Here is a 5,533-nt window from a genome sequence, read left to right on the forward strand (position 1 = left end):
CTATACTTTTTGATAGCCGGGCACCATCAGCTTTTGTCACCACTTTTGCTTATGCACCCATTTGTCTTCAGTGATCCATTCAACACCTCATGATCACACAGGCTGATATGTTCTTCTTCCATGTGGGCTTTGTTGCTTCTGAGCTAGTAGTTTATAAAATTCTATCATGTGATCTCCAGCTTCATTTCTATCAACAAAGCTATATTTTTCAACTACTGTCCCATCCTCTGCCCTGGTGGCTCATATGTTTGGTTGCAAACTGCAAGGCCAGTAGTTCAATATCACCAGTCACTACGCCCATAAATATTTACAGTCTCAGAAACCTACAGGAGCAGTTCTATATTGCCCTTTAGGGTGGCTGTGAGTCTGAATTGACTTGATGGTAGTGACTTTTGTCCCATTCTCTTTGCTTCCAACTTTGCAATCCAATCATCAATAATTATCAGTGTATAATTCCCAGCTGAGGCAGAAAACTAGCTAAGGCAGCCACCCACTGATCTGACCATCATAGAACAAAAGACAACAAGAAAGGAGAGGCTCACTCAGCCATTTATCTCTCCACCCTTCAATTAGTCCCACATACGTTCATTGGTCAAACTGGCACAATAAACCTTAACTATCACAGTTGTATTAACTGGATTTCCTTGTCAATTGATAGATATTATGCTAGCAAAAATAATTGCACTTCAACATAGATCATTGATTCCCAAAGTGCGTGATACCGCCCCCGGATGGTGCTGTAAAGACCAGTGAAACTGCAGAAGTGGATATCTACAGTCTTGGATTATAGACAGTGGCAAAAAGGTTTTAATTGCCAGGGACACTGAGTAATTTTTTCTTTCCTTTTTAATGAAAAGGGGCTAGTAGGCCTCCTACTAAGTTTGGGAGCCTATGACATATATTTGACAATGTACTTTTTGACAGTGAATATGATGTTATTTCTCTTGAATTTGTAGTACCTGGCAGCTAAACCATAGGATTATCTGATTCCAAATGGCCAATACCAACCCATGTCTCCTCACTCATGCCTAGCATACTGTCTTTATAGCTTCCATTTCATTTCTGAACACATTTAGTTTTCCTAAATATATATGGTGTTCTGTAGGATGAGTTGACTCTAGAAACAAATCGAGAGGAACTCATATATGTATAAGAAGGAATTGTATATCAAGAAGTAATTACATATCAAGAAAATATCCCAGGCCAATCTAGTCCAAGCCCATAAGTCCAATGTTGGCCACAAGCCCCTCTTCAGCCTCACACAGACACATGCAATGGTGCAGAATGCAGGAAGATCACAGGCCGGTGGGTGCAAAGTCATGTGGATCCAAGATCAGTGGAAGTATGGCAGGGCTCTCAGTGTGGCCAGCCAACAGCAAGCGAAAGGCAGAGAAAGCAGGAGGTTTCCTGGGCCCTCCAAGGCCACATCCAAAGCAGGCACCATCAGACTGTGACATGACTGACAGCTGGATACCAACCCTACCTCTTATTTCTGGGTTTCTATTCTATTCCATTGGTCTATGTATTAGTAGTTGTACCAGAACCATGACTATTGTGTCTGTGTAGGAGGTTTTGAGGCCTCCTACTTTATTCCTCCTTTGAAGGCCTTCTCTTCTTATACTGGGTTTCTTCCCTCTTCATATGAAGTTGGTTATCAGTTTTTCCTTTTAAGAATGAATTTGGACAACAGAAAAGTGGGTGAAGGGAGACATCGGACAGAGTAAGATACGACAAATAATAATTTATAAATTTTCGAGGGTTCATGAGGGAGCAGGGAGCAGGGAGGGAGGGGGGAAAATGGGGAGCTGATGCCAGGGGCTTAGGTAGAGAGCAAATGTTTTGGGAATGATGAGGATAACAAATGTGAAAAATGTGTTTTAAACAATTCATGTCTGTTTGGATTGTGATAAGAGTTGTATGAGCCCCCAATAAAATGAGTTAAAAAAAAAAAGAATGAAGTTGGAAGACTATGAATGGGAGTAAAAAACCAAAATTCATTTACAGGGTGCATGCATGGATTAAGCCACCTGTGATTTCCCTCTGACCATAGACCAGGGATGTGCATCCTCTTGCTATCATGCAGAGTGCAGTGTTTTTGTATATTGTGGGTGTTGATTTGTTTTGTTTTCTATGTTTCTCTGTATATGAAATCCTGGATGGGTAGAGCTAGACACAGTGATGAGGTAGCTTATGGCTTACTGGGGAGCATGGTGGGGAAGTTTGGGAGGCGGCGGGAAGCTGATGACAATGAGTACAAAAAAGGAAGTAAATGTTCCCAAACTGAAGGTGGAGATGATCGGGTAAGAACTCTCCCAAGCTTGATTTGTGTAACCCCATTTTAGAACTTTAAAATCCTGTCCAGGTCTCTCTCATCCCTAAAGTATGTAATCTCCTTCTGCCCCATGCCAGGTTTTGCCCCCAATGTGCTTCAAGGTGAATTGTTGCCCAAATGTCAACATACTCTTGTTCTTGGATTGTGCCCTTTGTCCCTTATCCGATTTCCTCCCTGTCCCCCAAAGTTAGTAGTCCTCCAGCTGGCCCCTGGCTAGAATAAAGACTCGCAATTTGGGCATAAATGGCATTCTATTGGTTATTACTTTCTCACGGCATGCAACAATTATAACACTTTCAAATATTACTAAAGTGTATGAATTTTGAAATATATGCCAATAAGGAAAAAAAAGAAGAAGAAGTAATTGGCTTTAGATGGAGACATGCTAAGAAAGAATACTTTCACATTTTGATATTTGTATTTTAATAAGGGTTTCTGTGGATTAAAAAAATGATTCTAATATTTTCCATCACATGTTCATGCTTTTATATTTATTCTCTAATATGCTATAAAACTCTTAATAATCTTCAATCCTGTCTGAACTCCCATAAGAATTACCTTTAATGTCAATAATTCTACCAACAGCATTCAAGGTAAGCTAGAATTTTTTCTAGAATGTGCCTCACATTTTGTCAGCCCTCTGACCATTAAAAGGTTGCTTTCCAGACGCTATAGGTCTCGATAGCCGGTCTGGGGACTTAAATGCTTCAAAGTAAACAAGCGGCCATCTAGCCCAGAAGCAACAAAGCCCACATGGAAGCAGCACACCAACATGTGTGATCATGAAGGGCCAAAGGGACCAGGCTTCAAACACCAAAGGCGGGGAGAAAAATCATATCCTCGTCAATGAGGGTGGCGCATGATGGGGACCCAATGCCCATCTGTAGACAACTGGACATACCTTGCAGAGGGGTAGTGGGGGGGATGAGTCATTTAGGGTTCAGTATAGCAATAATGAAACCCACAACCTTCCTCTAGTTCTTAAACGCTTCCTCCCCGCAACTACCAGGACCCCAATTCTGCCTTGCAGACCTGGCTAGACCAGATGATGCACAGCGGTACAGATGGGAACTGGAAACGCAGGGAATCTAGGACAGATGAACCACTCAGGACCAGGGGTGACAGTGGCGATACCAGGAGGGAAGGGGGGCGTAAAAAGGGGGAATTGATCACAGGGAGCTACATATAACCTCCTCTCTGGGGGATGGGCAACAGAGGGGTAGGTGAAGGGAGACGCCGGGCAGTGTAATATAAGATAAATAATAATTTATAAATTATCGAGGGTGCATGGGGGAGGTGGGCAGAGAAAGGGAGGGCGAAGGGGGGAAGGAAAATGATCTGATTCCGGGAACCCAAGAGGAAAGCGAATTTTGGGAATGATGAGGGCAACAAATGTATAGATGTGCTTTACACAAATGATCTATGTATTGTGATGAATTTTATGAGCCCCCCAAAATTGATTTTTTTTTAAAAAGGTTGCTTTCATACTTTAAGGTCTTTGATACAGCAACATCCCAGTTTCCAGTACCAGATCTGTAGCAGTTTCCTTGGAACAAACTCAGCATCATTGAGTTGATGCTGACTCATAAGGACCCTAGCGGACAAGGTAGAACTGCCCCTGCCCTACAAGGTAGAACCTTTTATAGGAGTTGAAAGCCCAGTATTTCTCCTGAGGAGCATCTCTTGCTTTTAAACTCTGGACCTTTCAGATAACAGCCTAGCTCTGCAATCCACTACATCACCAGTCCTGTACTAGTTTCCTAGGGTAGTCTAAATACCACAAATTGGGTTATTTAAAACAACTGAATTATTCTTTCACAATTTTAAGGGGCTAAACCTTTGAATTCAAGATATTATTGGGATGATATTCACTTAGTCTCTCAGTGAATATTTTTTCCCATATCTGCTCCAGCTTCCGGTAGCCCAGGAGTTCTTTGACCCATTGCAGTATAACTCATCTTCTCTTTATAATTTTTCCTGTTTATTCTACTTTCTATCTCTTCTTCTACTCTTAGAAAACAGAACTCAAAAAGAAATTGGAGCTAAATTTAATGAAAATAATTAACCAATTGCATCTGACATATCCCGATTTTCAAATAAATTCCAACTCACAGGTAGCATGAATTAAGTTTTTAAGGTCATTTTGTGGGATGATTTAAATCCCTAACACTGTGCACAAAAGGATATTGTGAGATAGCATGATATTTCTGCCACACTTGCACAAATACAAGGGAACCAGTAACAATTCATGAGAGGAATGAATAAGAACAGGCAAGAGTAGAGAAACAGAGATAATGTGCATTTCACATGTCTCCATCTTCACTGTAAGTGAGGAAGAAATCAAGAAAATACAAACCAAGAAACAGTAAGCATACAATAAGTGGATGGAGTTACATAGTTATGTCAGTGGAAGGAGGTAATTTAATTGTAAATGTAATATTTACATTTTGGAATCTTTACCTAATGGAAATAAAAGAAAAGAGGACTTTTCCTGAGATTATGGGGCAAATAATATTATAATGAGAGATGATGTTAAATATTGTAAATGTCAGAAAAGATAACTTTTCAGATTTGTGTGAATGAGGGAAAAAATAACAATTTCAAAAGGAAAAAAAATGAAAGAAAAATACTCAAAATGAAAAAAAAAGAACCCTCACTGATATCAAGTCAATTCCATTCCTAGTGACTCAATAGTAGAGGGCAGAACTATTCTTTAGGCCCTAAATCTTTCCGGAAGCAGAAAGCTTCAGAGTTCTCCCATGAAGCATCTGCTGGGCTTGAACTGCTGATCTTGCAGGATGGAGCCCAACCCATAACCATAACCCACTGCACTTACTGGTTGAATATAATACTAATATCAGTATAGGAAAGTCATATTTTCCATGATACTGATGTAGTCCATTAATGAAATCTGCTGTATAAGACATCTTTAAGGACAAAGATGTGCCTGATCCAAGCCATGGTGCTCTCCACTGCATCATATACATGTGAAAGCTGATTCTCTATTGCATCATATGCACGTGAATGTAAGGAAGACCAAAGAACAGTCAATGCATTGAGCTGTGGTACTGGAAAAGAATATTGAAAATAACACAGACTACTAAAGACTACTAAAGGGAAATAACACAGACTACTACTGCGTTGGACGAAGTAAGGCCAGCGTGCTCCTTAAAGGAAAGGTATGCAAGCATTTTTCCCCCC

The sequence above is a fragment of the Echinops telfairi genome, unplaced genomic scaffold (genome assembly GCF_000313985.2).
Source record: "Echinops telfairi isolate 266 unplaced genomic scaffold, ASM31398v2 ScPeMD7_2186;HRSCAF=2738, whole genome shotgun sequence".
NCBI classification, from domain to species: Eukaryota; Metazoa; Chordata; class Mammalia; order Afrosoricida; family Tenrecidae; genus Echinops; species Echinops telfairi.